The following is a 25,457-nucleotide window of genomic DNA, read 5'->3' as shown; positions in this document are numbered from 1 at the left end:
AATCTCAATTCTCTCCACAGTTTCAATCAGATACAGCTGCCTCCAGTTTCATTCTGGTTGGTTCAGTGTGGCTGTGTGCTCTTGCAGTTTTCCATATTGCAAGGGAAGAAAAAAAGCATCTTCCATATATGTAGCTGTGTGTGCGGCAGTGTGCATGGTGGATCTTTCCTTACCGAAAGGCTCAGCATAAAATACACTGATAGACAAGCACACTGGTGTATAGAAGAGCACCGTATGCCAAATATAGAGGATTCTTATCATTTCTCTTTGCATATAGATGAATACACAGCTGCAGCACTCTCAGGAGGCCTCGGAGTCGACTTGGTCCAGAGGAATGACTGTGCTATTTTTGCACTTTCCCTTACATTATTTCTCAAGGCTTGAGGGAATTTAAATGTGACTTACTTGGCAATGACAAGTCTCTGTCCCCTCGGTACCTCCTGAATGAGATCATTTGCAAAAGTCACCTCACCATAGCTCATTCTATTTCTTCATAGAGAAACAGTATCACTTAGATGGACCCTACATTTAAAGAAAGAATGGTGTTTTCTTTCCCCTTAAAAATGACTCCTTTAGAATGTTACTATTAAATTCATAGTACTTCTGTAATTTATTTTAAAAGTATATGTTCTCTGGAAGCGATAAGGGTCGTATCATAGAATCTTAGTTTTACTAATGAAGGAATTGAGGTTCTGAGAAATTAAATGGCCTGGGCAAGGTCTCTTGGTAAGTTAGTAGCATTACAGGCCTAGAATTCAGCTCTCTGGTGTCCCAGCCCAGAATGCAAGCCTCCTTTCCTTCTGAGGCCCTGTTTGCTGTTGAGTCGCTCATGTCCAACTGTATGCAACCCCACGGACTGTAGTCTGCCAAGCTCTTTCCATGGGATTCTCCAGGCAAGAATACTGGAGTGGGTTGCCATTTCCTTCTCCAGGGTCTGAGGCCCTACATACTCCTGAATGAAACTAATTTTAACAAAAGCAGTAAGATCTCTCCTCAGTAAAATGTTAACTGTACTTATCATGAAGTAGAATTTTGAAACTCTCAAATGTATTCATTGGTGGTCGTTTAATTGCTAAGTTGTATCCAGCTCTTGCAACCCAATAGACAGTAGCCTGCCAGGCTCCTCTGTCCATGGGATTTCCCAGGCAAGAATACTAGAGTGGGTTGCCATTTCCTTCACCAGGGGAATCTTCCTGATCCAGGGGTCAAACCTGAGTCTCCTACATTGCAGGCAAATTCTTTACCAACTGAGTTATTTCTTATACTTGAAGAATTTTTTGAAACAATGAAATTCATCCATTCCCCTGGAAAATCTTTTAAAATGAAGACAAGTAGTAATTAAGCCAAGTGTAAAATACACAGTGAATTGGAGTCTAGAGAAAGTGACCATTTGGAGTCCTTCTCTATAGAGGGAATAATCAAAGGCCCTGGAAGAGGTGGTGACTTAATTAGAGCTATATTTTAAAGAGTAGGGATGAGGATTTTAAAAATCAACAAACAAACTCATTTATAGAAATTCTGTTTGTAAACCACTTTTACAAATACTATGAAAGGTTTCTGTGCTTCCTAATGTATTTGTATATACTTCTGGCAGAATATGTTTTAGTGGAAGTCAAAACAGCTTTGAGTAAATTTAACCTCAATTACTCAAATTTCCTGTCTCTTTAGAATTTGAGGGAATTCTACAATAGTTGTATCAAGATTGAAGTTAGGTTATTGTCATTATTAAGCTCTCAATACAATTGGCTATCACTATTTTCTTGCATTTGTAGAGAGGCGGATCAATATTTCTAATGAGAGAAAAGAAAAATTCAAATGATCCGTGTCTCACTTGGCCAAGATTTTAAAAAGCTATTTACTGAATTGCTCATTCATGCTTTTCACCAATACTTATCGCTTGCATAATATGACAGGTAATATAGGAGAATGAGGAGTCTGAAGTCAGAGGACCTGGTTAATGTTCTGGCTTTCTACCTGCTAGTTGTGGTCTTTTGGTAATTTGTTCCTTAGTGTCCTTGTTTGTAAGATTGGAAGTAAAAATATTATTAGATTAAAGAATTAATGTCAAAGCATTTAGAAGAGCATATGATCAGGGCAAAATGTTAACTGCTGCTGTTGTGTTATGGACTATGGATGGAAGATAAACTAGGTATGATTTTTTTTCCGTCATGGAGAACAAGTTAGTAATTGGAAAATAGTAAACAATTGGATAAATAACTTTAAGCTACAATTGTTAAGTGCTAAGGGAAGTACAACATGAATAATATCACGTGGAAATAACATCTCTCCAAATGTTCATGTGTCATTGGCTTGTTTGCAAGCAAGAGAACCACAGTTCATTTTGCTGTTCCACACCCTCCATGGTGACTGAGTCTCAAAATCTTTGATATTTTTAGGATTAATCATACACTTTCAAGTGAGTAGCAAATGGAATTTCACATCAGGACCATTGTGTTGGGCAGGCATCCTCAGAATAATTTATTTTCCCACTTCTCATTGCGTTATGACCATTTAAAGTTTCAAAAGGGTGGCTCAGACAGTAAAGAATCTGCCTGCAATACGAGAAACCTGGGTTCCATCCCTGGGTCAGGAAGATTCCCTGGAGAAGGGAATAGCTACCCACAGCAGTATTGTTGCCTAGAGAATCCCACGGACAGAGGGGCCTGGGGAGCTACTGTCCATGGGGTCACAGAGTCAGACACAGCTGAGAGGCTAGCATGTACACACACACACGCGCACACAGTTTCAAGAAAGCAATCCTAATTCCCAATGTTTCGCTACATTTCTTGAGGCATAAATCTCTGCGATGCTCCAGAGACCTTTGTCCTAATAAAGACACTTTCTTCTGAGAAAAGATGAGGAGAGCGTGAGCCAAGGTTTGTGGAGGGGGAGCCCAGTTGTCTCTCCCATTCAGCAGCAGATGGCATAGACAGCCTGAGTGCCAAGGAGGAAACATACAACCCCATCATCCAACTGTCCTCGTCTCGCTCAGAAGCTCCACGTCACAACTGCAGTCACATCTTCTCATTCAAGTCTCAGCCTTCTAGGAGGGAGCTGATTTGGATAATCTGCAGTAATATTAACCAGATACCTCTAAGTACGCTCGGCATTTTGGCCCTACCCAGACATTTGAGGCAGATTGTAAACTCATATTTAAATGAAGGTCAGCTTGTTCCACAGACTGCTCATAAGGGTTTAAAAAAGAAAATGGTCAGATTCTGCAAGAAGTCAGGCTTTTTTTTTCTTATTTTTTTTTCTTAAAGAATAAAACAATTGTTATACAAGGATTCCCCAAATCAATCCTGGACACAATCAAAAGTCCTAGGTTTACTAAAAATGATTTACTTGACCTTTGGCACTGATATTAAATGTCTTATTTTTAGACAAGATTTTTGAGGTCTCCTCTCAAATACAGGGTCATCAAAATATTTTATTGCTCTTTTTTCTTCTTGCCACAGCACGGGTATTCTTTGGGCAAATAGGAAAATTCACACTCACCCTTTAAGTTGGAAGACACAGATGACATAAGCCTGCTATGAGGGAAGCTGCAGCCTAGGACTGCTGTGGTTATATAGTGAAGTGTTAAAGCATTTCTGCCCTGTGGTACTTGAGTGCACTAAAAATAGGCAACCCTGGACTATTACTGCAGTTGAAGGACGAGATAAAAATAGGAAATAAAGTTGAAAAAAGTTGTATAAATAAAGTACTGGGATTAACAACTCAACCCACAGGATTGAATTCGCTAATAAGATATTAGTTTTTGTTGAATGTAGCAAACAGGATACCATTTAAAGATTTAAGAGAAACCTTGGTTATAAAAGTATGTTCAAAATTTAAGGACGATTGACATTCAAGCAATGACAACTTATTTGAAATAGGGTTCCTTTCAGTTTTTCAGCTGGGAAGTCCCTTTGTATCTTTTAATGGTACTCTTCTCACTTAGAAACAAAAATGCAAAAAAACACCCAAATTTGGATAGTAGCATCAGCCAGCGAGACATAACTGATCTAGCAGATGTAGCTAAAACTCACTGGCGATTTATGGTGTCACGTTACCCTTGAATTCAATTCCCATTCAGTAGGACTGGGAAGAGCCCAAGAAATAAAGCCATTCAGTTTATTTAGCATAAATTTAACCACTTATAGAGACAGCATCTGAAATTTAAAATTCTTCACGTCTCCTTAAAAGATGATATTGAAAATTCTGGCTTCAAAATTCTCTGACGAAAAACCTATCCTGGGAAATTAACTCTTGGCCTCCTACTTCAGTCTTCCTTTGTTTTGGCCTTCTGTGTTTCCACCAAGAATACTAGCAACACTTAGCCCTGTTTCTTGTTCCTTCTGATGCTCCTGCTGTGATTCCAGGACCAGAATGCCATCGCTAACTTCTGAATTTCTGCTGTTGTCTGCACCCAGCAGATTAACAAATGTGCAGGGATGTCACTTTTCTGCTCAAAAACTTCAGAAGATTAGAGGATAAATTTAAAACTCTTCACCTGGATCTAGACTTGCTAAACCTGCTTTCATGTTTTAACATTAGTAAATTATAGGTTTGTTTTTATTAAACCAATTTATTTTCACCCCTGAACCTGCCATCTAATTCATAACAAGACAGTAATCCTAATAACCTACCTGTGTCCTCCTTGTCTATCCTAATCTTACCCTTTTCCTCTCTCTCAACGCTAACCACAGTCCTAAATTTGGCGTTGGTCATGCCTCATTCTTAAAATGTTTTAGCATATATAAATAATCCTCAGTTTTATAGAAGGTTATCGTGCTCTAGTTTGCCTTCTATGGCTTGCTTCAAACTGTTTTCCTCAACATTTGGTTACTAAGACTCATCTGTGTTGCTGCATGTCTTACAGTTGGTTAGTTTTCACTTTTGTATAATATTAGGTTGCAAATATATCACAGTTAGCTTTGATCCCATCCCTCCTTGTTTTCTGTTTTGCTGTTACCGATATGTGCCAAGTGTATTGCGGACATTCTTGAACATGTCTCCTGGAAAGCATTCCTGCTTTGGTTTCTCTTGGGTGTGTGCCTAAGAGTGAAATTGTTGAGTTTTAGGTTGTACCAATAAGGGTCCTGGCAGGAACAAGGTCAAATTGTGTAATTGAGGAAAGTTAAATAAAGGAACTATTATGGGATGATGAAGCATGCTAGCTCTAGCAAGGGCAGGGAGCCATGGCCATCCCATCCCCGAAGAGGAAAGGAGAGGGAGGAATTACTGGAACCTGAAGAGGGCAGCTGCAGCTGTAGGAGGGGATTACCCAACAGAGCTCTAGCTTTTCGTGGAACTCCACCAATCAACAGCCTGGCAGAGAGGGAGCTGATCTCACTAAAAACCCTGACCTCACTCTCAACCCGTCCCTTCAGTGTTTGGCAGAGTCTCTCATTAGCTCAACCCAACCCAACCAGAATGCCAGGTAGCCCATTGACTCAAGTCTCTAAAGGTCAGCTTGCAAAAACAGAGCATGGTTTTGCCTTTCCATATTCACAGGGTTCTCGAGGCAAGAATTCTGAAGTGGTTTACCATTCCCTTCTCCAGCGGACCATGTTTGTCAGAACTCTGCACCATGATCATCTGTCTCGGATGGCCCTGCGTGGCGTATAGCTTCAATGAGTTACACAAGGCTGTGACCCATGTGATCATTTTGGTTTGCTTTTTCTGATTGCAGTTTTCATTTTGGAGGCTGTGCAATTATAGTTCTTACTTCTTCTCTTTGCCCTCTGATGGATGAGGATAAGAGGCCTGTGAGTGTTTCCTGATGGGAGGGACAAGCTATGGGGAAAAACTCTTGCTCTGGTGGGCAGGACCATGCTCAGTAAATCTTTAATCCAGTTTTCTGCTGATGAGTGGGGCTGTGCTCCTTTCCTGTTTGTTGTTTGGCCTGAGGTGGCCCAGTCCTAGAGTCCACAAGCTCTATGGTGGGGCTAAAGGCGACCCCCAAAAGGACTTATACCAACATGGACCTCCTAGTACTGCTGCTGCCAGTGCCTGCTTCCCTTTAGGAGGCCTCTACCAACCCACATCTCTGCAGGAGGCCCTCAGACACTTGCAGGCAGGTCTGGTTCAGTCTGTTGTGGGGTCACTGCTCCTTTCCCATGATTCCTGGTGCACACAAGGTTTTGTTTGTACCTCCCAAGAGTATCTGTTTACCCTAGTCCCTGTGGATGTTCTGTAATCAAATCCACTGACCTTCAAAGTTGGATTCTCTGGGTATTCCCAGTTCCTTTGCTGGATCCTCAGGTCAAGAAATCTTACGTGGGGGCCTAGAGCCCCTGCCACAGTGCAAGAAACTTCTTTGCTATTATTGCTCTTCAGTCTGTGGGTCCCCCTCACAGTGCATATGGGATTGGATGTTAATGTGATTGCACCTCTATCATTTGTTGCAGCTTCTTCTTTGTCTTTGGAGTCTGTGAGTTGAGTCTGTTTCTATTTTGTAGATAGATTCATTTGTGTCATATTTTTGATTCCACATTGAGTGATATCATATGGTATTTGTCTTTCTCTTTCTGACTTCACTTAATATGATAATCTCTAGTTATACCGTGTTGCTGCAAATGACATCATTCATTTTATGGCTGAGTAATATTCCATTATATGTATGTACCGCATCTTTATACATTCATCTGCCAGTAGACACTCAGGTTGTTTTCATGTTTGGGGCTATTGTGAATAGTATGGTTATGAACATAGGGATACATATATCTTTTGCAATTACATTTTTGTCTGGATATACACCCGGGAGTGGGATTACTGGATCCTATGGTAATTCTCTATTTATTTTGAAAGTATCAGGTAAGTCAAACTGACCTGTTGTATCATTTCGAGTCTCTGTTGCTTTATGGATTTTCTGTCTAGAAAATCTGTCCATTGATGTGAGTGAAGTGTAGAAGTCTCCTACTGTTGTATTTCTGTCAACTTCTCCGTTTAGGTCTGTTAGTTTTTATGTATTTGGGTGCTCATATATCAGGTGCCACATGTAGCAATATTTTTGATGTACTTGTGGGAGGAGATGAGCTCCGTGTCCTACCCCTCTGCCATCTTCATCATGCTCCCTCTTAAATTTTTTCCTTATTTCTGTCCTCCCTCTCACAGATAATGCTATATTTAATCAAATCTTGAAATGTATCTTTTTTGGTTAAGACTTAACAATAAAACTGTTCAATAAACTTTGCTAGTAGCTAATTGCTTTTGCCAAATTAATGCTTGCATCACAACATCTCCTCTGACTTGCCTAAAATTCATTGGTGGAAGGAACAAATGACCCCAAATTAAACTCTCCTTCCCAACTTGTGCATAGTGCTGCTGTTCACTATTATAGGAGTATCTCAATAATTTGTTCCCCAACTTTATATTATGAATAATTTCAAACATGTAGGAAAATTTGAATAATCTTGTGTAACTATTATCCTGATAACCCCCTGTTAGATTTATCAGTCATTATGATGATTTATCATATGGATGATGCTGAGGTTAATGAGGACATTAGCAGAATATCTTTCTTTTTTTTTTTTTGAGGGTTTAGTATCGTTTATTAAGCTGTGCCTTAGTACAGACACTGGGGCTTGCCCATGGTGCTCTTAATGTACAAGGCCTGACGTTCTGCCAGTTTTTCTTGAGCAATGATACCAGGAAGTTGACAGCTAAGTGGATGTTGTACACAAGCTCATCATCTGTTATCTTCACATGGCCAACAGCCACTGCCAGACGCAGCACCTTCTTCATCTGGAACTTGATCATGGACTTCATGTCATCAGCTTTGGCCACCATGTTCTCATTGTGGGTCAGCAAGGAAAGGAACTTGCCAGCCTTGTTCAGGCCTGGGCCCAGGATTCGGGGGATCTGCTTGATCAGAGACTCTGAAGCCAAAAAGGCATCATATTTCTTGGCCACCTTCTTGACCAGTTTCTTATTCTTGCTGAGTTTTTCCAGTGCCTCGATGTCCATGTGGGGGATATCCACAGCCTTGGCCTCATCACAATGCTGCTGGTCCCCACAAGACACACATGGAGAACTTGGGGTGGGGAGTGGACTTAAGCCTGACGGTGCCCGAGAAAAGTTTGTCCTTCTGAGGGTCATAGTTCTTCAGGCTGATCTGAAGCGCCACCCTCTCCAAAACCTTTCTGCGCTTGCGCCGGTTCCCGTGCAGGACTTTCTGCACCGCCTGGTAGAGGGTGTCGCGGGAGACTTTGCTGCTCATAGTTCCCTGCGCCGCGATAACCGGAAAAGAGCAGAATATCTTTCTTATTTTATTTTTTATTGAGTGAAAGTGTCTTTAAATTCTATAATGCTATTAAACAGTTTTCCAAAACGCTTTTCCAAAACAGTTTTCCAAAGTTTCACACACACAATTTCATATACTCTCAGAATATCCCGTTTTTCCACTGTATTGTGGTCTTTCCACCCTTCTTACTCTCTCCTAGTAATGACTAGGTTGTCCTATATATCTATGTATCTGAGTCCGTCTCTTTTTTGTTCTATTCACTAATTTTCATTTTCAGATTCCACGTGTAAGTGATATTTTGCACTTTTCTTTTTCCATTTGACATTTCACTTAGCATAATGCCCTCCAAGTCCATCCATGCATCCATGTTGCGGCAGATGGCAAAATTTTATTATTTGATTTTTATGTGGCTCGCCACATCTCCTTCATTCATCATCTGTTGCTGGATACAGGTTGCTTCGCAAAGTCTTGGAAATTGTAAATAATGCTGTGGATATAACCATGAACATTGTTATTGTTGCTGATGTTAAGTTGTGTCTGACTCTTTGTGACCCCATGGTCTGTACCTCTCCAGGCTCCTCTGTCCATGGGATTTCCCAGGGAAGAATACTGGAATAGCTTACCATTTCCTTCTCCAGGGGATCTTCCCAACCCAGGGGTCAAACCTGCATCTCTTGCATTGGCAGGCAGATTCTTTACCACTGAGCCACCAGGGAATGTTGATGTGAACATTGAGGTGTGAAGGTGAGGTGTTCACCAATGTGAACATTGAGGTGCTTATATCTTTTCAAATGAGTGTCTTTTTTTCTTTTTTTTTAGGATACATACCATGGAGTGAAATTGTTGGGTAGTATGATAGTTCTATTTGTGGTTTTGTGAGAAACCTCCATACTGTTTTCCACAGTGGCTACAAATTATATTACCACTAACAGTATATGAGGATTATCCTTTTTAAACATTTAATTCTTATTTTGTATTAAAATATAATTGTTAGTTTCAGGTGTATAGCAAATTGATTCAGTTATCCATGTGCAAATATCCATCTTTTTTTCAGACTTTTCCCATATAGTTTATTACAAAATATTGAGTAGCATTTCCCACACTATACATTAGGTGCTATTGATTATCTGTTTTATATATGGTAGTGTGTGTGTGTGTGTGTGTGTGTGTGTGTGTGTGTGAATCCCAGACACCTAATTTATTCCTCCTTCCACCTTTCCAGTTTGGTAACCATAAATTTGTTTTCAAAGTCTGTGTGTCTGTTTTGATTTTATAAATAAGTTCATTTGTATCTTTTTTTTTTTAGATTCTACATATAAGTGATATTATATGATACTTGTCTTTTCCCTGTCTCTTACTTCACATAGTAAGATAATCTCTGGATCCATTCATGTTGCTACAATGGCATAATTTCATTCTTTTTACAGCTGAGTAATGTTTCATTGTATATATACCACATCTTTAACTACTCCTCTGTCAATGACAATTAACTTGTCTCTATGTCTTGACTATTATAAATAGTGCAACAATGAATATTGGTGTGCATGTATCATTTTTGAATTAAGATTTCTCTGCATATATGCCCAGTAGTAGTGATTGCTTGATCATATGATAGTTTTATTTTTTATAGGGGCTACCAGCTACATTCCCTCTGCCAGTGTAGGAGGGTTTCCTTTTCTCCACACCTTCTCCTGCATTTACTGTTTGTAGACTTCTTGAAAATGAACATTAACTAGTGTGAGACGATAATTCATTATAGTTTTGATTTACAGTTCTCTAATGATCAGCCCTGGGATTTCTTTGGAAGGAATGATGCTAAAGCTGAAACTCCAGTACTTTGGCCACCTCACGCGAAGAGTTGACTCATTGGAAAAGACTCTGATGCTGGGAGGGATTGGGGGCAGGAGGAGAAGGGGACGACAGAGGATGAGATGGTTGGATGGCATCACCGACTCGATGGACATGAGTCTGAGTGAACTCCAGGAGTTGGTGAGGGACAGGGAGGCCTGGTGTGCTGCGATTCATGGGGTCGCAAAGAGTCAGACACGACTGAGTGACTGAACTGAATGATTAGTGATGTTGAGCAACTTTTCATGTGCTTTTTTGCCATCTGCATGTCTTCTGTGGAAAAATGCCCATTTAGATCTTCTGCTGAATTTTGATTGGGTTTTGTTTTTTGATATAGAGTTATATGAATTGTTTTTATATTTTGGAGATTAATCCCTTGTCAGTTGCTCCACTTGAAAATATTTTCATTCTATGGTTTGTCTGTTTATGATTTCCTTTGTTTTGAAAGCTTTTAAGTTTAAATAAGTACCATTTGTTTACTTTTATTTTTATTACTCCAGGAGGTGGATATTGCTGCAGTTTATGTCAGAGTGTTCTGCTTATGTTTTCCTCTAATAGTTTTATATTATTAGATCTTACATTTAGGTCTTTAATCCATTTTGAGTTTATTTTTATGTATAGTGTGGGAAAATGTTCTAGTTTCTGTACTTTCTAGACTTGGATGACTGTTTCTTTCCCAGGTCAGGAGTGTTTTCAGCCATTATGTCTTCAGATATGTTCTCTACGTCCTTTCTCTCTCTTATCTTTCTGGGACTTCTAAAATGCAAACATTAGTGCACTTGATGTTTTCCCAGAGGGTCTTTTAAGCTGTGCCCACTTGTTTTCATTTTCTTTTCTTTCTTCAAAGGCAGTGATTCCCGTGACTCAGTTTTTCAGCTCACTGATAGGTTCCTCTGTGTCATTTGGTCTACTGTTGATTCCTTCTAGTGGACTTTTCACTGAAATTACTGTGTCTTTTCATCGCCTATGTGTTAGTTGTTCAGTTGTGTCTGTCTTTTTGTGACCCCATGGACTGTAGCCTGCCAGGCTCCTCTGTCCATGGGATTTTCCAGGCAAGAATACTGGAGTGGACTGCCATTTCCTTCACCAGAGGATCTTCCTGACCTAGGGATCGAACCTGAGTCTCCTGCATTGCAGGCAGATTCTCTAACATCTGAGCCACCAAGGAGGCCCATTTCATCTGCCTAGTTGTTTCTTCAGTTCAGTTCAGTCACTCCATCGTGTCCGACTCTTTGCCACCCCATGAATCGCAGCATGCCAGGCCCCCCTGTCCATCACCAACTCCTGGAGTTCACTCAAACCCATGTCCATTGAGTTGGCGATGCCATCCAACCATCTCATCCTCTGTCGTCCCTACTCCTCCTGCCTTCAATCTTTCCCAGCATCAGGGTCTTTCCCAATGAGTCATGTCTTCACATTAGGTGGCCAAAGTATTGGAGTTTCAGCTTCAACGTTAGTGCTTCCAATGAATATTCAGGACTGATTTCCTTTAGAATGGACTAGTCTGATCTCCTTGCAGTCCAAGGGACTCTCAAGAGCCTTCTCCAACACCACAGTTCAAAAGCATCAATTCTTCAGTGCTCAGCTTTCTTTATACTCCAACTCTCACATCCATACATGACTACTGGAAAAGCCATAGCCTTGACGAGACGGATTTTGTTGACAAAGTAATGTGTCTGCTTTTTAATATGCTGTCTAGGTTGGTCATAACTTTTCTTCCAAGGAATAAGCATCTTTTAATTTCATGGCTGCAGTCACCATCTGCTGTGATTTTGGAGCCCCCAGAAATAAGGTCTGACATTGTTTCCACTGTTTCCCCATCTACTTGCCATGAAGTGATGGGACCGGATGCCATGATCTTTGTTTTCTGAATGTTGAGCTTTAAGCCAACTTTTTCACTCTCCTCTTTCACTTTCATCAAGAGGCTGTTTAGTTCCTCTTCCCTTTCTGCCATGAGGGTGGTGTCATCTGGATATCTGAGATTGCAGACATTTCTCCCGGCAGTCTTGATTCCAGCTTGTGCTTCATCCAACCCAGCGTTTCTCATGATGTACTCTGCATATAAGTTAAATAAGCAGGGTGACAATATACAGCCTTGACATACTCCTTTTCCTATTTCGAATCAGTCTGTTGTCTCATGTCCAGTTCTAACTGTTGCTTCCTGACCTGCACACAGATTTCTCAAGAGGCAGGTCAGGTGGTCTGGTATTCCCATCTCTCTCAAAATTTTCCACAGTTTATTGTGATCCACACAGTCAAAGGCTTTGTCACAGTCAATAAAGCAGATGTAGATGATTTTCTGGAACTCCCTTGCTTTTTTGATGATTCAGCGGATGTTGGCAACTTGATCTCTGGTTCCTCTGCCTTTTCTAAAACCAGCTTGAACATCTGGAAGTTCACGGTTCACATATTATTGGAGCCTGGCTTGGAGAATTTTGAGCATCACTTCACTAGCGTATGAGATGGGTGCAATTGTGCGGTAGTTTGAGCATTCTTTGGCATTGCCTTTCTTTGGGATTGGAATGAAAACGGACCTTTTCCAGTCCTGTGGCCCCTGCTGAGTTTTCCAAATTTGCTGGCATATTGAGTGCAGCACTTTCACAGCATCATCTTTCAGGATTTGAAACAGCTCAACTGGAATTCCATCACCTCCACCAGCTTTGTTCGTAGAGATGCTTCCTAAGGCCCACTTGACTTCACATTCCAGGATGCCTGGCTCTAGGTGAGTGATCACACCATCATGATTATCTGGGTCATGAAGATCTTTTTGTACAGTTCTTCTGTACATTCTTGCCACGTCTTTTTATATCTTCTGCTTCTGTTAGGTCCATGCCATTTCCGTCCTTTACTGAACCCATCTTTGTATGAAATATTCCCTTTGTATCTCTAATTTTCTTGAAGAGATCTCTAGTCTTTCCCATTCTATTGTTTTCCTCTATTGCTTTGCACTGATCACTGAGGAAGGTTTTCTTATCTCTCCTTGCTATTCTTTGGAACTCTGCATTCAGATGCTTATATCTTTCCTTTTCTTCTTTGTTTTTTGCTTCTCTTCTTTTCACAGCTATTTGTAAGCCCTCCTCAGACAGCCTTTTTGCTTTTTTACATTTCTTTTTCTTGGGAATGGTCTTGCTCCCTGTCTTCTATACACTGTCACGAACCTCCATCCATAGTTCATCAGGGACTCTATTTATGGATCTAGTCCCTTAAATCTATTTTTCAGTTCTACTGTATAATCATTAAGGATTTGATTTAAGTCATACCTGAATGGTCTAATGGTTTTCCCTACTTTCTTCAATTTAAGTCTGAATTTGGCAATAAGAAGTTCATGATCTGAGCCCCAGTCAGCTCCCAGTCTTGTTTTTGTTGACTGTATAGAGCTTCTCCATCTTTGGCTGCAAAGAATATAATCAATCTGATTTCAGTGTTGACCATCTGGTGATGTCCATGTGTGGCGTCTTCTCTTGTGTTGTTGGAAGAGGGTGTTTGCTATGACCGGTGAGTTCTCTTGGCAAAATTCTATTAGCCTTTGCCCTGCTTCATTCTGTACTCCAAGGCCAAATATGCCTGTTACTCCAGGTGTTTCTTGACTTGCTACTTCTGAATTCTAGTCCTCTATAATGAAAAGGACAGCTTTTTTCAGGTGTTAGTTCTAGAAGGTCTTATAGGTCTTCATAGAACCATTCAACTTGAGCTTCTTCAGCATTACTGGTCGGGGCACTGACTTGGATTACCATGATATTGAATGTTTTGCCTTGGAAATGAACAGAGATCATTCTATTGTTTTTTAGAGACTGCATCCAAGTATTGCATTTTGGAATCTTTTGTTGACTATGATGGCTACTCCATTTTTTCTAAGGGATTCTTGCCCACAATAGTAGATATAATGGTCATCTGAGTTAAATTCATCCATTCCAGTCCGTTTTAGTTCACTGATTCCTAAAATGTTGATGTTCACTCTTGCCATCTCCTTTTTGGCCACTCCCTATTTGGCTTGGTCCATGGACCTAACCAGAGAAAGCAATGGCACCCCACTCCAGTACTCTTGCCTGGCAAATCCCATGGACGGAGGAGCCTGGTAGGCTGCAGTCCATGGGGTCGCTAGGAGTCAGACACGACTGAGCGACTTCACTTTCACTTTCATGCATTGGAGAAGGAAATGGCAACCCACTTCAGTGTTCATGGACGGAGGAGCCTGGTGGGCTGCCGTCTGTGGGGTCGCACAGAGTCGGACACGACTGAAGCGACTTAGCAGCAGCATGGACCTAACATTCCAGGTTCCTATGCAATATTGCTCTTTATAGCATCGGACTTTGCTTCCATTCTTGCCTTGAGAAGCCCATGAACAGTATGAAAAGGCAAAAAGATAGGACACTGAAAGTTGTTTCTAACTCTTTGTTTAAAAACATCTAACTTCTTGCTCTGTGGATCCATTCTTCTCCGAAGCTCTTTGATCATCTCTGTTATCATTACTCTGAACTCTTTTTCAGGTAGACTGCCTATCTCCACTTCACTTAGTTCTTCTTCTGGAGTGTTATCTGGTTCCTTTGTCTAAACCATGTTCCCCTGCAGCCCTATTTTGCTTACATTGCTATTCGTATTTTTATGTATGTGTCAGTTAGTTATGTTTCTCAGCCTTGGAGGAGTGGCCTCCTGTGGGAGACGTTCTGTGTTCTAGCAGCCCACTCCTCTCTCATCACCTAAGCTATGTGTTCTAGGGGTTTCCTCTCAGAGGGCTGCATGGGTTCTTCTTTTGTGACAAGCTGATTATGTCAGTGGCCTGGTAAGCTGGACTGGCCCATAGCCCAGTTGATTGCCATGTACTGCTTTGTGCAGATGCTGCTGGTTAGTGAGGCCGAGTCATGGAAGAGCTTGCTGCAGAGCCCTGGGGAATCCTAGGCTAGTGCTAGCTCAATAGTGTGTGGAATCAGGGTTCAAAAGACTCAAGAGCTGTTGCCTGCTCACTGGAGAGTGAAGCCAGATCATGGGGTTAGTGCTAAAGTGCTGGCTTGCAGAGCCAAGTCCTATAGTCTGGGTGTAGGGCCCAGGGGTACTAGTTGTTCAGTCACTCAATTGTTTCAGACTGTTTGTGACCCATGGCCTGCAGCATGCCAGGCTTCCCTGTCCTTCCCTGTCTCCCAAAGTGTGCTCAGACTCATGTTCATTGATCAGTGATGCCATCCAACCATCTCATCCTCTGTCGCTCCCTTCTCCTCCTGCCCTCAATCTTTCCCAGCATCAGCGTGTTTTAGGAGTTGGCTCTTCGTGTCAGGTGGCCAAAGTATTGGAGCTTCAGCGTCAGCATGAGGCTTTCCAATGCATATTCAGTGTTGATTTCCTTTAGAGCTGACGGGCTTGATCTCCTCGCCGTGTAAGAGATTCTCAAGAATCTTCTCTAGCACCACAGTTTGAAAGCATCAATTTTTCAGCACTCAAAGTTCTTTATGGTCCAACTCACATCCGTACATGACTCCTGGAAAAACCATAGCTTTGACTATATAAACCTTGTCAACAAAGTGATGTCTCTGCCTTTTAATATGCTGCCTAGGTTTTCATAGCTTTTCTTCCAAGGAGCAAGCATCTTTTAATCACTATCTGCAGTGATTTTGGAGCCCAAGAAAATGAAGTCCATGACTGTTTGCATTTTTTCCCATCTTTTTGCCATGAAGTAATGGGACCAGATGCCATAATCTTAGTGTTTTGAATATTGAGTTTTAAGCCAGCTTTTTCACTCTTCTCTGTCACCTTCATCAAAAGGTTCTTTAGTTCCTCTTCTCTTTCTGCCATTAGGGTGGTGTCATCTGCCTATCTGAGTTTATTAATATTTTTCCCAGCAGGCTTGGTTCCAACCTGAGCTTCGTTCATCCCAATATTTCACATGGTGTACTTTGTAGAGAACTTAAATAACAGGGTGGCAATATACCACCCTGATGTACTCCTTTCCCAATTTTGAATCAGTTCATTGTTCCATGTGCAGTTCTAACTGTTGCTTGCTGACCTGCATACAGGTTTCTCAGGAGGTAGGTAAGGTGGTCTGGCATTCCCATATCTTGAAGAATTTTCCACAGTTTGTTGTGATTCACACAGTGAAAGGCTTTAGCATAATCAATAAAGCAGAAGTAGATGTTTTTCTGGAATTCCCTTGCTTTTTCTATGATCCAACGGATGTTAGCATTTGCTCTCTGGTTCCTCTGCCTTTTTTAAATCCACCTTGTGCATCTGGAAGTTCTCTATTCACATACTGCTGAAGCATAGCTTGAATAATTTTGAGCATTACCGTGCTACCATGTGAAATGATATGATTGTGCAGTACTTTGAACATTCTTTGGCATTGCCTTTCTTTGGAATTGGAATGAAAACTGACCTTTTCCAGTCCCGTGGCCCCTGCTGAGTTTCCAAATTTGCTGCCATATTCAGTGCGGCACTTTAGTAGCATCATCTTTTAGGATTTGAGATAGCTCAGCTGGTATTACATCACTCCACTCGTTTTGTTTATAGTGATTCTTCCAAAGGCCCACTTCACTTCGCAGTCCAGGATATCTGACTCTCGGTGAGTGATCACACAATCTTGGTTATCCTGGTCACTAAGAATTTTTTTAACAGTTTGTGTATTCTTTCCACCTCTTCTTAATATCTTCTGCTTCTGTTAGGTTCATACCATTTCTGTCCTTTGTTGTACCCATCTTTGCCTGAAATGTTTCCTTGGTATCTCTAATTTTTTTTGAAGAGATCTCTAGTTTGTTCTATTGTTTTCTCTATTTCTCATTGCTAACTTAAAAAGGCTTTCTTATCTTTCCTTGCTATTCTCTGAAACTTGACATTCAGATAAGTATATCTTTTTCTTTCTCCTTTGCCTTTAGCTTCTCTTCTTTTCTCAGCTATTTGTAAGGCCTCCTCAGACAGCCATCTTGCCTCCTTGCATCTCTTTTTCTTGGGCATGGTTTTGGTCACTGTCTTCTGTACAGTGTTATGAACCTCAGTCCATGGCTGTTCAGGCACTCTCTCTACCAGATCTCATCCCTTGAATCTATTCATCACCTCTACTCTATAATCATAAGGGATTTGATTTAGGTCATATATAAATGGCCAAGTGGTTTTCCCTCTTTTCTTCAATTTAAGCCTGAATTTTGCAATAAGGAGCTCGTGGTCTGAGCCACAGTCAGATCCAAGTCTTGTTTGCTGACTGTATAGAACAACTTCTTCTTTGAGTACAAAAATATATAATCAATCTGAATTTGTTATCTACCACCTGGTGATGTCCGTGTGTAGTTTTGTCTCTTGTGTTGTTGGAAGAGGGTATTTGCTATGACCAGGTATTCTCTTGCCAAAACTCTGTTAGCATTTGCCCTGCTTCATTTTGTACTCCAAGGCCAAACTTCCCTGTTACTCCAGGTATCTCTTGACTTCTTACTTTTGCATTCCAGTCTCCTATGATGAAAGAACATCTTCTTTGTGTGTCTTAGTTCTAGAAGGTCTTGCAGATCTTTATAGAACTGTTCAACTTCAGCTACTTGGCATTTGTGGCTGAGCCACAAGTGTGGATTACCATGATGTTGAACTGTTTGCCTTGGAAGCAAACCAAGATCATTCGGTCATTTTTGAGATTGCACCCAAGTACTACATTTTGGACTCTTGTTGACTATGAGGGCTACTCCATTTCTTCTAAGGGATTCTTGCTCACAGTAGTAGATATAATGATCATCTGAATTAAATTCACCCATCCCCTCCATTTTAGTTAACCGATTCCTAAAATGCTGATGTTCACTCTTGCCATTTCCTACTTGACCTTGTCTAATTTACCTTGATTCACGGACCTAACATTCCAGGTACCTATGCAATATTGTCCTTTACACTGTCAGATTTTATTTTTACCACCAGACACATCCGCAACTGAGTGTTATTTCTACGTTGACCCAGCCTCTTCATTCTTCCTATAGCTATTTCTCCACTCTTTCCCAGTAGTCTATTGGACACCTACTGACCTGGGGACTCATCTTCTGGTATCATCCTTTTTGCCTTTTCGTAACTGTTCATAGGGTTCTTGAGGCAATAATTCTGAAGTGGTTTACCATTCCCTTCTCTAGTGGACAACATTTTGTCAGAACTCTCCACCATGACCCATCCATCTTGTATGGCCCTGTAAGGCATGACTCATCGCTTCAATGAGTTACACAAGGCTTCGATTTATGTGATCATCTTGGTTAGCTTTCTCTGATTGTAGTTTTTGTTTTAGAGGCTTTGTGATTATAGTTCTTACTTCTCTTTGCCTGCTGATGAATGAGGATAAGAGGCTTGTGCAAGCTTCCTTGATGGGAGGGACAAGCTGTGGGGAAAACTGAGTCTTGCTCTGGTGGGTTGGCCATGCTCAGTAAATCTTTAATCCAGTTTTCTGCTGATGGGTGGGGCTGTGCTCCCTTCCTGTTTGTTGTTTGGCCTGAGGTGGCCCAGTCCTAGAGTCTACAGGCTCCGTGGTAGGGCTAAAGGTGACCCCCAGAAGGACTTATGCCAACATGGGCCTCTTAGTACTGCTGCTGCCAGCACCCGTTTCCCTTCAGGAGGCCTCTACCAACCCACATCTCTGCCGGAGGCCCTCAGACACTTGCAGGCGGGTCTGGTTCAGTCTCATGTGGGGGAAAGTAGTCTCATGTGCTCCTTTCCCATGGTTCCTGGTGCACACAAGGTTTTGCTTGTACCAAGAGTCTCCGTTTATCCTAGGTCCCTTGGATGATCTGTAATCAAATCCGCTGGCCTTCAAAATCAGATTCCCTGGATATTCCCATCCCCTTAGCCTGATCCGCAGTTTGAGAAGTCTGTTGTGCCTGGAACTTTCCCAACAGTGTGAGAACTTCTTTGGTAGTATTGTTCTCCAGATGTGGTGACCCCCGCAATGGGTATGGGATTTGACTTTAATGTGACTGCCCCCCTCCTACCGTCTTGTTGCAGTTTCTCTTTTGTCCTTGGAGTCTGAGTCTGTTTCTATTTTGTAGACAGATTCATTTGCATCATATTTTAGATTCCACATTAAGTGATATCATGTGGTATCTGTCATTCTCTTTCTGACTTCACTTAGTATGATGATCTCCAGTTATATCATGTTGCTGCAAATGGCATTGTTTCATTCACTTTATGGCTGAGTAGAATTCTATTGTATATTTGTACCACATCTTCTTTACCCATTCATCTGTCTGTAAACACTTGAGTTGTTTCCATGTCTTGGTTGCTGTGAGTGGTGCAGTTATGAACATAGGAGTGCACGTATCTTTTTCAATTATAGTTTTTCTTGGATACATGCCTGAGAGTGGGATTGCTGAATCCTATGGTAGTTCTCTATTTCCTTAAAATATCGCTAATAAGGCTAACTGTTGTATCACTTAGGATCTCTGTTGCTTTATGGATTTTGTTTAGAAAATCTATCCATTTATGTGAATAGAGTGTAACAGTCTCCTACTACTACTGTGTTTCTGTCAATTTCTCCCTTTAGGTCTGTTAGTTTTGTTTCATGTATTTGGGTGCTCATATATCAGGTGCCACATGTAGCTATCTTTTTTATATATTTGTGGGAGGAGATGAGCTCCATGTCCTCCCCCTCTGCCATCTTCATAACACTCCCTCTTAAATTTTATTTTCCTTATTTCTATCCTGCCTCTCACAGATAAGGCTATATTTAATCAAATCTTGAAGTGTATCTTTTTTTAGTTAAAACTTAACAATAAAACTGTTCAATAAACTTTGTTAATAGCTAGTTGCTTTTGCCAAATTAATACTTGCATCACCACATCTCCCCTGACTTGCCTAAAATTCTTCATTGGTGGAAGGGAAACAAATGACCACCATTTAATCTTTCCCTCTCCACATATGTTAGTGCAGCTGGCCTCTCTAATAGGAGTATCTCAATAATTTGTTTTCCAACTTTATTTTAAATAATTTTAAAACATGAAGGAAAGTTTAAAAAACCTTGTATAATTATAGTCACATATCTCCTGTCTAGATTTTGTAGTCATTATAATAGTCATAATAATGATGCTGAGATTAATGAGAACCATAGCAGAATCTTTTTTATTTTATATTATTGAATGAAAGATTTTTAAATTCTATAATGCTTTAAAACAATTTTTCAAAACAGTTTTCAAAAGTTTCAAACACACAATTTCATGTAATACTGCAATAATCTTTTTTTCCCTATATGGCAGCTCCACAGTTCTTTCACCTTCCTGGTAATGACTCGTTCATCTCTATAAGTCTGTTTCTTTGTTATATTCACCAGTGTGCTGTACTTTCTAAAAATTCTGCATATAAGTGATATTATACACCATTCCCCCCCCCCCACTTTGTTTGACTTATTCCACTTGGCATAATGTCCTCCAAGTCCATCCATGTTGCTGAAAATGGCAAAATTTTATTTTTTATGGCTGCGTAATATTCCATTATATATCATTATATATACGTGTGGGTGTACACACACACACACACACACACACACACACACACACACCCTATCTTTATTCATCGTCTGTTGATGGATACCGTTTGCTTCCATGTGTTGGCAGTTGTAAATAATGCTCTAAATGTAAACGTGAACATTGTTGTTGTTACTAGGTCATGTCCAACTTTTTCATGACCCTATGCACTGTAGCTGGCTCTTCTGTCCACGAGGTTTCCCAGGCAAGAATACTGTAGTGGGTTGCTATTTCCTTTTTTAGGGGACATTCCCAATCTAGGGATCGAACCCACATCTCCTGCATTGGCAGGCAGATTCTTTACCACTGAACCACCACGGAAGCCCAACGTGAACACTGAGGTGCTTGTATCTTTTCAAACTAGTGTCTTTTTTTTTTTCGGATAGTCAAGGCTATGATTTTTACAGTGGTCATGTATGGATGCGAGAGTTGGACTGTGAAGAAAGCCGAGCGCCAAAGAATTGATGCTTTTGAACTGTGGTGTTGGAGAAGACTCTTGAGAGTTCCTTGAACTCTCTGCAAGGAGATCCAACCAGTCCATTCTAAAGGAGATCAGCCCTGGGTGTTCTTTGGAAGGAATGATGCTGAAGCTGAAACTCCAGTACTTTGGCCACCTCATGAGAAGAGTTGACTCATTGGACAAGACTCTGATACTGGGAGGGATTGGGGACAGGAGAAGGGGATGACTGAGGATGAGACGGCTGGATGGCATCACCGACTCGATGGACGTGAGTCTGAGTGAACTCCGGGAGTTGGTGATGGACAGGGAGGCCTGGCATGCTGCTATTCATGGGGTCGCAAAGAGTCGGACACGATTGAGTGAGTGAACTGAACCGAACTGAACCATGGTGTGAAATTGTCGTTAGTGTGGTAGTTCTCTTTGTGATTTTTTTGAGAAACCTCCATACTGTTTTCCACAGTGGCTGAACAAATTTGCATTTCCACTAACCATATATGAGGGTTCTCCCTTTAAAAAAAATTTTTTAATATAAATTTATTTTAATTGGAGGTTAATTACTTTACAATATTATATTGGTTTTGCCATACATCAATATGAATCCACCACAGGTACAAAATTTAATTTTTGTATTATAGTTGATTTACAATGTTTTGTTTCAATTGTACAGTAAAGTGATTTAGTTATACATGTACAAATAATCATTCTTTTTCAGATTTTTTTCCCATATAAGTTATTATAGAATATTAAGTAGGGTTCACTACCCTGTACAATAGGTCCTTATTGATTTTATATATGGTAGTATATAAATTATACTATATATTTTTAATATATATATTATATAATTTATAGTAGGTCCTTGTTGATTTTAAATATGGTAGTATACATATGTTAATCCCAGACTCTTAATTTTTCCTTCCCTCTACCTTTCCCCTTTGGTAACCATAAGTTTGTTTTCCAAGTCTGTGAGTCTGTTTCTCTTCTGTGAATAAAGTCATTTGTGTGATTTTTAGATTTTACATGTAAGTGATATCATACGATATTTGTCTTTATGTGACTTGCTTCACTTAGTATGATAATCGCTAGATCCACCCGTGTTGCTGCAAATGGCATTATTCATTCTTTTTTTTACAGTGAGTAATATTCCATTGTATATATACCACATCTTTAGTCCTCTGTCATGGGCTCTTACTGTGTGTCTGTCTCTTGACTATGATTAATCGTGCTATAATGAACATTGGGCTGCATGTATCTTTTTGAATTATAGATATCTCTGCATTTATGCCCAGCAGTAGGGATTGTTGGACCATTTATTTTTTATAATAGCTACCAATTTCATTCCCTCCACCAGTGTAGGAGGGGTTCCTTTTCTCCACAACCTCTCCATCATTTACTCTTTGTAGACTTTTTGAAGATGAACATTCTGACCAGTGTGAGGTGTTACCTCATTGTAGCTTTGATTTACATTTCTCTAATAATTAGTGATGTTGAGCATCTTTTCATGTGCTTTTTGGTCATCTGTCTGTCTTCTTTGGACAAATGTCTATTTAGATCTTCTGCCAATTATTTGATTGGGTTTTTTGATATAGAAATGCATGTATTGTTTGTATATTTTGGAGATTAATCCCTTGTCGGTTGTTCCACTTGCAAATATTTTCTCTCATTCCATGTATTGTCTTTTTTTTTTAATGATTTCCTTTGCTCTGAAAAAGCTTTTTTTTAATGTTTCATTAGGTCCTATTTATTCATTTTTGTTTTTATTACTCTAGAAGGTGGACGCTGCTGCAGTTTATGTCAAAGAGTGTTCTGGTTATGTTTTCCTCTAGTAGTTTTATAGTATTCAATCTTACATGTAGGTCTTTAATCCATTTTGAGTTTATTTTTAGTGATAGTTTTAGAGAAGGTTCTAGTTTCTGAACTTTCTAGACTTGGGTGACTGTTTCTTTCCTAGGTCTGGGAACTTTTTAGCTATTATGTCTTCAAATATGTTCTCTACGTCCTTTCTCTCTCTTATCTTTCTGGGACTTCTAAAATGCAAATATTAGTGCACTTGATGTTTTCCCAGAGGTCTTTTAAGCTGTGCTCACTTCTTTTCATTTTCTTTTCTTTCTTCTGTTCAAAGGCAGTGATTCCCGTGACTCGGTTTTTCGGCTCACTGATAGGTTCCTCTGTATCATTTAGTCTACTGTTGATTCCTTCTAGTGTATTTTTCATTGCAATTACTGTATCTTTTCACCCGCCTAGGTTTGTTTTTTTTACTTTTTTCTCTTTGTTTAAAACTGTCTAACTTCTTGCTCTGTGGATCCATTCTTCTCCGAAGCTCTTTGATCATCTCTGTTATCATTACTCTGAACTCTTTTTCAGGTAGACTGCCTATCTCCACTTCACTTAGTTTTTCTTCTGGAGTGTTATCTGGTTCCTTTGTCTAAACCATGTTCCCCTGCAGCCCTATTTTGCTTACATTGCTATTCGTATTTTTATGTAGGTGTCAGTTAGTTATGTTTCTCAGCCTTGGAGGAGTGGCCTCCTGTGGGAGACGTTCTGTGTGTTCTAGCAGCCCACTCCCCTCTCATCACCTAAGCTATTTGTTCCAGGGGTTTCCTCTCAGAGGGCTGCATGGGTTCTTCTTTTGTGACAGGCTGATTATGTCAGTGGCCTGGTAAGCTGGACTGGCCCATAGCCCAGTTGATTGCCATGTACTACTTTGTGCAGATGCTGCCGGTTAGTGGGGCCGAGTCATGGAAGAGCTTGCTGCAGAGCCCTGGGGAATCCTAGGCCAGTGCTGGCTCAATAGTGTGTGAAATCAGGGTTCAAAAGACTCAAGAGCTGTTGCCTGCTCACTGGAGAGTGAAGCCAGATCATGGGGTTAGTGCTGGACTACAGCTGGCACAACCAGGTCCTATAGTTTTCAGGGGTCCTGGATCTGGGTTCAGATCGCTGGTGGGAGAAGGGACTGTTCCTGACACCTTTGGATATGGGGTCCTGGGTGTCCTGAAGCTTGTGTTGGCCTGCTAGTGGGTAGGGCTGGGGTCCCAGGGAAAGGGCTGGCCTTCTCTAGGCCAATTGGGTCTGTGGGCTACAAGATTATGGTTTTCTTATGTCTGGTGTCTGCCCTCTGGGTGAGGCTGGTCTAGGCACTAGTGCATCCCTCTTGGAAGCAGCACCGGTGCCTCCCCACTGTGGGGCTGAGTTGGGTTTTAGTCCTCTGCTGGGCAGGGTCATATTAGAGGGATGTGTAGAGGTGCCCTGAGCTCAAGAAGTCTTTAGCCAGACTGCCTGCCAAAAGACATGGTGTTTCCCTGCCCACTTAAGTTATTTGATTTGAGGCGTCCTAGGCTACAGGCCTAGAGGCTGTTGGGTGGGGTCTTGGCACTGATAAACTAGAGGGAGGGTCCCAACATGGCTCTCAGCAGTGTGTCCCAGTTCCCAAATTGAATGTCCCCAGGGTTAGCCACAGCCACCCTCCACCTCCCTAGGATACTCTCCGAGACCCACCTGTAGGTCTGACGCAAAAGTGAAAGCGCTAGTCGATCAGTCGTGTCTGACTCTGCCACCGCATGGACTGCAGCCTACCAAACTCCTCTATCCATGCAATTCTCCAGGCAAAAATACTGCAGTGGATTGCCATTCCCTTCTCTAGGGGATCTTCCGAATGCAGGAATCAAACCTGAGTCTCCCGTGTTGCAGACTGATCCTTTACCATCTGAGCCACCAGGAAAGCCTCCTATCAAATTGCTGCTTTTACTCTGGGTCCCAGTGCACGTGAAATTTTGTCAGCACCCCTTATGAGTGAAGTCTCTCTTGCCCCTAGTCCTGTGGGGCTCCTGAAATTAAGCCCTGCTGGCCTTCAGAGACAAATGCAAAGAGAGCTTGTCTTCCTAATGCGGGAGGCCAAGGCTGGAGAGACTGACATGGGGCTCAACTCTCATTCCTGTAGAAGGATCTTTGCAATAGAATTATTCTCCAGCTTGTGGGTTACACACCCAGGGGTATGAGACTGGGTGGTATCATGAGTCTGCTCCTCCTACCTGGCTCATTGCCTTCTTATGCCTTTAATCATAGAGGGTCTTTCATGGTAGGCTGTGGTATTTTTCATTGATTGTTGTTCTGCAAATAGTTATAATTTTGGTGGACTTGTGAGAAGAGGTGAGCTCACTGTCTTCCTACTCTGCCATCTTTGCCAATCTCTAGCAGAATTTTGCGAGTGTATTATTTCCTGATGACTTAGGAGGTATCTAAAGTCTACCAACAGAAGTCATCCACAGGGTTTCTTCACTGTGAACTATTCAATGAAACTTTTCCTATTTACCACCTGAGGGTTTCTCTGATGGTGAATTACCAAAGAGAATAAAGGTTGAGTCACTCTTCCACAAGGTCACTTTCCAGTTTCCTGACTCGGCTGGGCCTGCTCTCTCCTTTCCCCACATGTGGGATGCTTCATATCCTCCTTCTAGACTTTCTTGAAAGA

General features: G+C 41.1%; 1 long non-coding RNA gene and 1 pseudogene across 3 annotated transcripts in view; one reads left to right on the top strand and one right to left on the bottom strand.

Annotated features, from left to right (window-relative positions):
* Positions 1-25,457, top strand: part of LOC121818711 (uncharacterized) — a 95,050-nt gene that overhangs the window by 55,218 nt on the left and 14,375 nt on the right. The gene's annotated exons all lie outside the window — the stretch shown is intronic.
* On the bottom strand, positions 7,538-8,238 carry LOC101110574 (large ribosomal subunit protein uL1-like; annotated as a pseudogene).

Source organism: Ovis aries, chromosome 2 (assembly GCF_016772045.2).
Source record: "Ovis aries strain OAR_USU_Benz2616 breed Rambouillet chromosome 2, ARS-UI_Ramb_v3.0, whole genome shotgun sequence".
Taxonomy (NCBI): Eukaryota; Metazoa; Chordata; class Mammalia; order Artiodactyla; family Bovidae; genus Ovis; species Ovis aries.
Note: the sequence above shows the minus strand (reverse complement) of the source record. Positions and strands in the feature narration are given on the sequence as shown.